Source organism: Hyaena hyaena, unplaced genomic scaffold (genome assembly GCF_003009895.1).
Source record: "Hyaena hyaena isolate Hyena2069 unplaced genomic scaffold, ASM300989v1 scaffold_113, whole genome shotgun sequence".
Classification (NCBI taxonomy): Eukaryota; Metazoa; Chordata; class Mammalia; order Carnivora; family Hyaenidae; genus Hyaena; species Hyaena hyaena.
This window is the reverse complement of record NW_024080745.1, coordinates 2,422,005-2,434,104: the sequence shown is the minus strand read 5'-3', so window position 1 is coordinate 2,434,104 and position 12,100 is coordinate 2,422,005.

The following is a 12,100-nucleotide window of genomic DNA, read 5'->3' as shown; positions in this document are numbered from 1 at the left end:
ATGTTTTGGAGATCTCCTCGCTCTACTAACACATATCCCTTTTCTGGTCTCTACTTGAATGAAAGAGTTGCTGTCTGGAAGCATCTTGGGAGGGTTCCTTAAGAGTACGTGGTGAGAAAGAGGTAAAAGATTTGTAGGCTGAAAACTATAGAAAGCTTATGAAAGAAATTGAAGAAGACATAAAGAAATGGAAAAACATTCCATGCTCATGGATTAGAAGAACAAACAATACTACGCAAAGCAATCTACACATTCAATGCAATCCTATCAAAATAGCACCAGCATTCTTCACAGAGCTAGAACAGACAATGGAACCAGAAAAGACCCTGAATAGACAAAGTAATGTTGAGAAAGAAAACCAAAGCTGAAGGCTTCACAATCCCGGATTTTAGCCTGTACTACAAAGCTGTAATCATCAAGACAGTATGGTATTGGCACAAAAACAGACACATAGACCAATGGAATAGAATTGAGAACCCAGAAATGGACCCACAATGTATGGCCAACCAATCTTCAACAAAGCAGGAAAGAGTATCCAATGAAAAAAAGACAGCCTCTTTAGCAAATGGTGCTGGGAGAACGGGACAACAACATGCAGAAGAATGAAACTAGACCACTTCCTTATGCCATACACAAAAATAAACTTAAAATGGGTGAAAGACCTAACTGTGAGACAGGAAACCATCAAAATCCTACAGGTGAAAACAGGCAACAACCTCTTTGACCTTGGCCACAGCCACTTCTTACTTGACATGTCTCCAAAGACAAGGGAAATAAAAGCAAAAATGAACTATTGGGACCTCATCAAGATAAAAAGCTTCTGCACAGCAAAGGAAACAGTCAACAAAACTAAAAGGCAACCAATGGAAAGGGAGAAGATATTTGCAAATAACATATCAGATAAATGGTTAGTTTCCAAAATCTATAAAGAACTTACCAAACTGAACACCCAAAAAACAAATAATCCAGGGAAGAAATGGGCAGAAGACATGAACGGATACTTTTCTAAACAAGATATACAGATAGCTAATAGACACATGAAAAGATGCTCAACATCACTCATCATCAGAGAAATACAAATCAAAACCACATTAGATATCATCTCACACTGGTCAGAGTGGCTAAAATTAACAGATGTTGGTGAGAATGTGGAGAAAGGGGAACCCTTTTGTACTACTGGTGGGAATGAAAACTGGTGCAGCCATTCTGGAAAACAGTGTGGAGGTTCCTCAAAAAAATTAAAAATAGAACTACCCTATGACCTAGTAATAGCACTACTATGAATTTATCCAAATGATACAAGAGTGATGATTCATAGGGGGCACATGTACCCCAATGCTTATAGGAGCCAATCTATGGAAATAGCCAATCTATGGGAAGAGCCCACATGTCTAGCAACTGAGAAATGGATAAAGAGGATGTAGTATATATATATATACACTATGGAATACTACTTAGCAATAAAAAAGAATGAAATCTTGCCATTTGCAACAACATGGATGGAACTGGAGGGTATTATGCTAAGTGAAATAAGTCAGTCAGAGAAAGACAGATATATGTTTTCACTTATATGTGGAATTTGAGAAACTTAACAGAAGACCATAGAGAAGGGAAGGAAAAATAAGTTACAAAACAGGGAGGGAGGCAAACCATAAGAGACTCTTAAAACAGAGAACAAACTCTGAGGGTTGATGGGGGTGTGGAAAATGTGTGACAGGCATTGAGGAGGGTACTTATTGGTATGAGCACTGGGTATTGTATGTAAGTGATGAATTATGGGGATCCCAAAGCCAAGACTACACTGTATATACTATATGTTAGTTGACTTGATAATAAACTACTAAAATAAATAAATAAATAAATAAATAAATAAATAAGAGTAAGTGGTAAGTGTTTTAGATGGTAGGTAGAACCTCTCCTTTCGTTTAGTCACCAGGTCAATATTTGGTCCCCACAGGCTAATGTATTTCATTTGAGAGAGCAAATCAGGGACTGTTTGGTTTGAGTGGTTTGGACAGGTCTTTCAATTCCATTCAGCTCAATTACTGGAACAATGATATAACCAGTGTGGTTTAAATATTTCACCTCTCCCCATAGGCAGCCAGGTTAAGTGGGACAGACTAGATCCCACTAGTTAATAAGTATACCTTTTCAGTTTATAAAAGGCTTTTGCAAAAAGATTCTCACACTGATCTGGTGACTATAGGGAACTTAAACATTGAGGCCAGTGAGATGGGTGGGGGCAGGAGGATGCAATGTTAAATGAAATTACCAGTTTAATATGTGAATGAACAGTGCACAGAGGAAATTAATTGCCTACTTAATTGACTTTTTTTAGGAACCTAGTGATTAAATTAAATACACACTGAGGGGATTATGCTTCTTGAAATAAGGATTCCTGTGTGTGTGCATGCATTGATGTGCATGTGTGTGTTCTTGTTTGTGGTGATATAAGCAGGAAAAGAAGAGAAAATGGAAAAAAACACATAGAACAAACACCTAATTTGAAGTCAAAAAACGTTTTTGGAGAACCCAATCTATTATTTTTTCTTGCTGAGAGTCTTGGGCTGTTGGGCTAGACATTGAACTTATTTGAAAGCAACTTTTCTCATCTATAACATAAGAATACTTATTTCACAGGGTGATTAATATGAAGACCATTCAGTAAATGTGTATTGAATTAAAAATTCTTTCCATTTGTTCACCATTCATTATTAACAAATGAAATATTGTAAAGTCATAGCTCATTTGGATTTTTTGGATGGTTATTCAAGTATTTTTTAAAGAATTTATTTTTATTATATTTTCAAGATGTATTCCTTCCTAAGATGTCTTGGGATATGTAATAAACAAAAAAGAAAAACAAACTTTAAAAAAATAAATAGGAGGCACACAAGGTACAGACCAGACTAAATAAATATGTCTTACATCCTTCCCTGAAATGAGACTTACATGGGCAAAAGTGATCAGGACTGAACACCTTTGCTTTGGTAGCTGTAGGAACTCAGTGCAAGCCCCATGTTCTGTTTACTGAACAGCAGATGAAACCCTTAAGCTTCTGCAGTGTACTCACAACTCAGGTAAATGGATTTTCATGTCTATAGCCAACCAAAGTAAATGAAAAGATCCACTGATGTGGTTAATAATAATATTTAAACACTAGCTTCTTATGGCAACAGCAGAGATTAGGTAAATACAAACTATGAGAAATGCAGTGGCTTAGGAAGCAGATTTGAAGACAGAGGCACCATTAAAAATCTAGTAACAGTTTCCCATTAGAATACAAGAGCAGCCCTTGGAGTGCTTGGGTGGCTCAGTTGGTTGAATGCCCAACCCTTGATTTCAGCTCACATCACAATCCCAGGGTCATGACATTGAGCCCCATGTCAAGCGCAAGCTGAGCATGAATCCTGCTTAAGATCCTCTCTCTCTATCTCCCTCTGCACCTGCCCCCCCGTGCTCTCTTCTATGTCTCCCTAAAATAAAAAATAAATAAATAAAAATAAAAACAAGAATACAACAGCAGCCCAAATTGCCATAAGCATTTGACATGTATTAGTCTCATCTTATTATCATTGCAAACTTGTAAGCCAAGTATCTGTAAAGTGGGAATACTCCACTCCAGAAAACCTGGTATGCAGGAAAAACTACTGAGTTAGAATGTTAGAACAAAATGAGGAGTGAGAATAGAACTATTTATTATAATGCTAATAATTGATGAATCACTATTATGCCAAGTCTTCACATAAGCCTGTCACTGATCCTGTAAAATAGGAATAATTGCCCTGTAAGAGTGAGGGACCTGCAGCTCTGAGAAGGGACCACAGGTGTCAAGTGGTAGAAGACCAGGAACATTAACCAAGTTGTTCTGACTTCAACCCAAGTGTTCCCCACGATGTAATTCAGCAGCCCCCACAGGGTCAGTTTCAGTTAGGGCTAGCACAGCAGACCTGGTCCTGGAGACCAAGAGAGCCTTATAGATTTTCTCAATCCAATATAACTTGGCATCTGCCTCTGTCACACCACTGTCTGAACTTGTAGATTCCGAGTCTAACTTTATTCTTTTGATCTTTTTTAACATCTCTGCGTCATTTTGCACTGTTGAACACGCTCTTCTTGAAACCTTCTACTTCTTTGGCTTCCATGTCACATGTCTTATTTCTATCCCTATGGCCATCAATTTATTTATTTAGTTAGTTATTTAGTTATTTAGTTAGTTAGTTAGTTAGTTTTGAGAGAAGGAGGAGGATAGGCAAAAGACAGGAGAAAGAATCCCAAGCAGGCTTCGCGCTGTCAGCACAGAGGCTGACATGGGGCTCAAACTCGCAAACTGTGAGATCATGACCTCAGTTGAAATCAAGAGTCAGATGCTTAACCAACTGAGCCACTTAGGCCGGTTTTTATACTACAGACTTACCCTGGATAATCATTTATATTTACTGAATGCTTCTTACGTGGCAGGCATGGTCCCAGTCCCTTTATATGCCTTCACATACATTATTTAATTCTCATGCTAATCCGATGAATCAGGTGGTATTATTGTCTGTCTTGAAAAGTCAAGGAAATTTAGCAACAACACAGAAAATAGATAAACTGGACTTCATCAAAATTTATGATGTTTGTGCATCAAAGGACACTATCAGGAGTGAAAAGACAGCTCACAGAAGGGGAGGAGATATCTGCAAAGCATATGTCTGATAAAATATTAATATCCAGAATATATAAAAAAACTACAACTCAACAACAAAAATAAATAGCCCTATTTTAAAAAATGGGCAAAGAATTTGAACTCAGACATTTCTCCAAAAATATATACAAATGGACTCATCTTTCTCAATGTTTTAGCAGCTACTGACATGGTTTTTTTTGTTTCTTCTTTTTTTTCCCTCTGTATTGTTTCTTTTTTTATATAAATAGTTTGTCAAGTTGGTTTCCAACAACACCTAATGCTCATCCCCACAAGTGCCCTCCTCCATGCCCATCCCCCCCTTCGCCCCATATCCATCAGTCCTCAGTTTGTTCTCAGCATTCAAGAGTCTCTCATGGTTTGCCTCCCTCCCTCTCCCCCACTATTTCCCCCCTTATTCTCCCCCACAGTCCTCCGTTAAGTTCNGTGCACCTTTGAATTAGTATCTTTGTATCCTTTGGATAAATACCTGATAGTGCAATTGCTGGATCATAGGGTAGTTCTATTTATCTTAATGTTTGTTTATTTTTGAGAGAGAAAGAGAGAGAGAGAGGGAGAGAGAGAGAGGGAGAGCATGAGCAGAGGAGGGGCAGAGACAGAGAGGGAGACACAGAATCTGAAACAGATTCTGGGCTCTGAGTTGTCAGTACAGAGCCCAATGCGGGATTCGAACCCACAAACCATGATCTGAGCTGAAGTAGGATGCTTAACCAACTAAGCCACCCAGATGCCCCTAGGGTAGCTCTATTTTTAATTTCTTGTGGAATCTCCATACTGTTTTCTAGAGTCGTTGCATGAGTTTGTATTCCCACCAGCAGTGCAAAAGAGATCCTCTTTTTCTGCATCCTTGCCAATGTCTCTTGTTTTTAGAGTTGTTAATTTTAACTTTTCTGACAGGTGTGAGGTGGTGTCTTATTGTAGTTTTGATTTGCATTTCCCTGATGATGAGTGATGTTGAACATCTTTTTATGTGTCTGTTAGCCATCTGGATGTCTTCTTTGGAAGTGTCTATTCATGTCTTTTGCCCATTTCTTCACTGTATTCTTTGTTTTTTGGGGTGTTGAGTTTGATAACTTCTTTATAGATTTTGGATACTAACCTTTTATCCAATATGTCATTTGCAAATATCTTCTTCCGTTTCATCAGTTGCCTCTTAATTTTGTTGATTGTTTCCTCTGCTGTGTAGAATGCTTTTATCTTGATGAGCTGCCAGTAGTTTATTTTTGCTTTTATTTACTTTGCCTCTGGAGACAGGTCTAGTAAGAAGTTGCTATGACAGAGGTTAAAGGGGTTGATGCCTGTTTTCTCCTCTAGGTCTTTCATCCATTTTGAATTTATTTTTGTGTATTGTGTAAACAAGTGGCTCAGTCTCATTCTTCCGCATGTTACTGTCCAGTTTTCCCAACACCATTTGCTGAAAAGACTGTCTTTTTTTCCCATTGGGTGCTCCTTCCTGCTTTGTTGGAGATTAGTTGGCCATACATGTGTGGGTCCATTTCTGAGTTTTCTATTCTGCTCCATTGATCTGTGTGTCTGTTTTTGTGCAGCACCATACTGTCAGGGTGATTACAGCTTTGTAATACAGCTTGAATTCTGGAATTATGATGCCTCTAGCTTTGGTTTTCTTTTTCAACATTATTTTGGCTATTTGGTGTCTTTTGTGGTTCCCTATAAGTTTTAGGATAGTTTGTTCTAGTTTTGAGAAGAATGCTGGTGCAATTTTGATTGGGATTGCATTGAATGTGTAGGTCGCTTTGGGTAGTAATGACATTTTAACTATATTTATTCTTCCAATGCATGAGTATGGAATGTTTTTCCATTTCTTTGTGTCTTCTTCAATTTCCTTCATAAGATTTCTATAGTTTTCATCATACAGATCTCTTATATCCTTGGTTAGGTTTATTCCTAGGTATTTTATGGTTTTTTTGTGCAATTGTGAATGGGATCAGTTTCTTGATTTCTCTTTCTGTTGCTTCATTGTTGGTGTATAAAAATGCAACCGATTTCTGTACGTTGATTTTGTACCCTGCAACTTGGCTGAATTCTTGGATCAGTTCTAGTAGGCTTCTGGTGGAGTCTGTCAGGTTTTCTTTGTAGAGTATCATGTCATCTGGGAAGAGTGAAAGTCTGACTTCCTCTTTGCCAATTCTGATGCCTTTGATTTCCTTTTGTTGTCTGATGGCTGATGCTAGGACTTCCAGCATTATGTTAAACAACAGTGGTGACAGTGGACATCCCTGTCGTGTTCCTGATCTCAGGGGGAAAGCTCTCAGTTTTTCTCCGTTGAGAATGATGTTAGCTGAGGGCTTCTCATAGATAGCTTTTATGATGTTTAAGTAAGTTCTTTCTATCCCAACTTTCTCGAGGGTCTTTATTAAGAAGAGATGCTGTATTTTGTCAAATGCTTTTTCTGCATCTATTGACAGGATCATATGATTTTTATCTTTTCTTTTGTTGATGTGATGTATCACATTGATTGATTTATGAATATTGAACCAGCCCTGTAACCCAGGGATGAATCCCACTTGATCTTGATGGATAATTCTTTTTATGTGCTGTTGGATTCAATTTGCAAGTATTTTGTTGAGGATTTTTACATCTGTATTCATCAAGGATATTGGCCTGTAGTTCTCTTTTTTTGCTGGGTCTTTGTCTGGCTTGGGAATCAAAGTGATGCTGGCTTCATAAAATGAGCCCGGAAGTTTTCCTTCGATTTCTATATTTTGGAATAGCTTGGGAAGAATGGGTACCAATTCTGTTTTAAATGTCTGGTAGAATTCCCCAGGGAAGTCATGTGGCCCAGGGCTCTTATTTGTTAGGAGATTTTTGATAACTGATTCGATTTCCTCACTTGTTATGGGTCTGTTCAGGTTTTCTATCTCTTCCCATGTGAATTTTGGTAGTGAGTGTGTGTTTAGGAATTTGTCCATTTCTTCTAAGTTGTCCAGTTTCTTGGCATATAGTTTTTCATAGAATTCCCTGATAATTGCTTGTATTTCTGAGGGGTTGGTTGTAATAAGTCCATTTTCATTCATGATTTTGTCTATTTAGGTGCTCTCTCTTTTCTTTTTGAGAAGCCTGGCTAGAGGTTTGTCAATTTTGTTTATTTTTTCAAAAAAACAACTCTTGGTTTCATTGATCTGTTCAACTGTTTCTTTGGTTTCTATATTGTTTATTTCTGCCATGATTTTTATTATTTCTCTTCTCCTACTGGGTTTGGGTGCTCTTGTTACTCTCCTTCCTTTAGGTTCCTTTAGGTGCGCTGTTAGATTTTGTACTTGCACTTTTTCTAATTTCTTGAAATAGGCCTGGAGTGCAATGTACTTTCCTCTTAGGACTGCTTTCGCTGCATCCCATAGAGTTTGGATTGTTGTATTCTCACTTTCATTTGTTTCCATATATTTTTTCATTTCTTTTCTAATTGCCTGATTGGCCCATTCGTTCTTTAGCCTCCATGTTTTTGAGGGTTTTCCAGACTTCTTCCTGTGATTGATTTCGAGTTTCATAGCATTGTGATCTGAAAGTGTGCATGGTATGATCTTAATCCTTTTATATTTATTGAGGGCTGCTTTATGTCCCAACATGTGATCTATCTTGGAGAATGTGCCATGCACACTTGAGAAGAAAGTGAATTCCATAGCCTCAGGATGTAGAGTTCTAAATATATCTGTCAAATCCATCTGGTCCAATGTGTCATTCAAGTCCATTGTTTCTTTAGTGATTTTCTGTCTAGTTGATCTGTCCATTGCTGTAAGTGGAGTATTAAAGTCCCCTGCTATTAGCACGTTTTTATGGATAAGACTGTTTCTGTTTGTGATTGTTTTATGTATTTAGGTGTTCCCATATTTGGTGCGTAGACATTTATAATTGTTAGCTCTTCCTGATGGAAGGACCCTTTAATTATTATATAATGCCCTTCTTCATCCTTTGTTGCTGTCTTTATTTTAAAGTCCTTTGAAGTTCTGCTTCTTCAATCCGTGCAATGGACGCCTCCAGTTTATTATATATCTCATTTATCACATTTTAAAATTCATCACAACTATTTTTAAGCTCCATGGTGTTTGTGGCCATAGTTCCTTTGATGTCCTCCATGCTTTTTCAAGCCCAGTGATTAATTTTATGATTATTTTTCTAAATTCTTGTTCAGTTATGTTGTTTATATCTGTTTTGAGCAGTTCTTTAGCTGTCTATTCTTCCTGGAATTTCTTTGGAGGAGAGCTCTTTCGTTTCATCATTCTGGTTAGCTTTCTATCTCTTGTTAATTTTAAAAGCTTGTTATGCTCTCTGCACCTGTGAGCATAGCAGCTACTGACGTGTTAATCACTGCCTCTTCTATTTGCCTTCCAGGACACCACTCCTTCTGTGCCACCAACTCCTTCATCTCAGTCCCCTTTGTAGGTTCCTTTTGATATCCTGACCTATGAACTGTAGATTCCCCAAAGATCTTGGTGTGCTGACTCCCTCTGATTTATGTTCCTGACTTTAAACACCACCCAAAATGCTGACATCTCCCACTCTGGATATTTCTCTTGACCTTAGACTCCTATATCCAACTGCCTATCCAGCATTTCCACCTAATGATTAATAAGCATTTTATATTTAACCAATCCCAAACCAGCTCAATCTCTACCCAAACTTCACTAGCTGCTCCATCTCAGGAAATGATACTCTGTTTCTCCAGTTGCTCTGGCCAAAAACCTCAGAATCATTTAGACTTCTCCATTCTTATACTGCACATACATTGCATCAGCAAATCCTGTTGGCTCTATCTTCAACATATATATCCAGGCTTGGATTGCTCCTCAAGACTTTCACTACCAACGAGCCCCATCCGTCACACAGATTACTGCATTAGCCAACAGACATCCTTTCCCCATCCCTGTTAGACTTCCACACAGAAGAATGCTTTTTAAACTTAGTAACATTTTTGAAACCTGACTCAAGTCTTATTACTCTACTGCTTAACACCCTCCAATAACTTCCTATCTCAAAGCAAAGCATATACATTACAAGGCCCTCCTTGACCAGCCAGCAACTTTCTCAAGGAGTTTCACTTGCTTCTTCTCTACTGTTCTTGTCTCAAGACCCTTTCACTTACTGCTTTCATGGGGCCGGTTTCCTTAACTCCCTTCATACGTTACTGCCCTGTATAAAAAAGCACTCTGCATCCTCCATATTCCTCTTCCTTGGCTTTGTTTTCTGTGTAGCATTTACCACCATCTAACTCCCAGTATTTTGTCTGACTCACCTCTGGTATTCAAGGAGAGCAGAAATCTTGTTCACTGCTCTGCCCTGAGCAGAGAGAATAGTGCCTGGCATGCAGCACATACTCAAACTGAATGGCCATTATAGCCGTAGTTAGTTGAAATATGAGGGAGGGAGTACAATTTACAGAATTTTAATTCATATAGATTATGATAGATAAAAAAATTCAAAACATGGTACCCATGAGGAAAATAATATCAGGGGTCCTAGCTTGGTAAAATGCTGGGCACCTCTGGATTAGATTACTCTAGGTTTTCAATTTAAACTGAACTTCAACTCAATTTGATTTCAGTAAGAAAAATTTTTGAATTTTGGTACTGAGCCCGGCCCTATACTGGCCTCTGGACATATACAAACTTAAGGTTTTTGCCAGTCCAACATTTTTCTCTATTTCGACCAAGTTATTTCTGCAAGAATTAAATACTGCAGCCATGTCTCTTTTCTCTCCAGGCCCCAGGGTTAACCTAAGAGGTGATGGCTTGACTATACACAGAATGAAAAGCTTTCTTTCTGTTTGACTAGAAGATCAAAATTTCAACAAAATCTTACATATCCTCAACTTACCAATTTCTTAAGTTACACTTTCCCCCCCTAAGTATTTCACATTTATTGTGATGAAATAACCGGCTAAATGTTGCCCTGACATCACTGTTTAAGAGATTAACACTGATCAATTCTTCAGGTCCAGTGTATATATTTTGCACAGTAGCTTTGTCATTGGCCATCATTACCTGCTTGTCATAGCTTAATCTTCTAAATTCAGGCAAGATAAGTGGCTTCATGACTAGTAGCCAGGCTTGGTGTTAGAGAATAAAGTGTTTCAGATCAAGGAACAAGATATGGAACAAGAGGGAGATTCTTTTGCTGCTGAAATTAAGATAAACCAGAAAATTCTATTCCTACAGAGAAAACCTTGTAATAGGACATCCTTTCATGATCAAAAGATTATGCCATCTAAGAGGAAAGGAGTAACATGCAATCATAGGGAACTATTGTTTTTTTTAATTCCAATACCTTGCCTTTTATGTACTAGTATTAGACTGCTTTAAGATGTAAGATATGCTTAGTTCTTAGCAGGTTAAGTTCTGACTGAACCAGGTATACTTTCTTAACTACCATCTTCCACCCATACCACCTCTTCTTAGCCTCTTAATCTCAAGGTTGAATATTTAGTAGGCTGATCACCTGTGCCTAAATAGAAGTCCTCTTGCACCCTGGAAAAGACAAACTTGGCTTTACATAGTAGAGTTGTATCTCTTTGTTAGGAAAAAGAGAATCTGAGAATTTTAGCCCTGGAAGAGAATTTTAGAGGGCTAATCCCATTCATAAATCATGATTAATGTTTCCCCCCCCCCCTTTTTTTTTTTTTCGAGAGAGAAAACATACGTGTGCATGTGTGCAGGGGAGGGGCAGAAGGAGAGGGAGAATCCCAAGCAGGCTCCACGCAGGAGCTCAATCCCAGGACTGTGAAATCATGACCTGAGCTGAAATCAAGACTGAGCCACCAGGCGCCCCAATGCTTTTTATTTAACAGAGTGCCTTGATAGGATTAAATGATTTGCCTGAGTTTTAGAGAAGTCGTTTTGTCCATAATCCAAGTCTACTGACTTCTAATTCAAGGGCTTTGTACTCACCCCTAGAGTTTAGCTGTAAAATGAAATCTATCTACAGGAAACTTATCATGAAGAGGTCTTTTAGAATTGTGGAGGATACTGACTCTGACACTTCGAACAATGTATTCGGGTTCTTGGAACATGTTTGATGCCTAATGTTTTATGTATAAATGTAAACATTTTCTCACAGGGTCACATTTAAGTTCTTTCTTCAAGTAAGTAGGAGTAGGACACCTGACTGGCTCAGTCAGTAGAGAATGTGATTCTTGATCTGAGGTCATGAGTTCAAGCCCCATGTTAGACATAGAGCTTAGTTAAAACTAAAAACAAACAAAAACCAAGCTTTAAACAGTAAGTAGGACTGAATTTCATATGAACAGATTCTGAAACTCTATTAATTTTTACAGATGTACATTAGGGGGAAATTAGTATTTGCCAACTTTATTTTCAAAGGCTATAGCACATCTGCTAAAGACCTTCAAAAGGCAAATTGTGAAGACAAAGAGTGATTATCATGCAGGATATTTCCTACCCA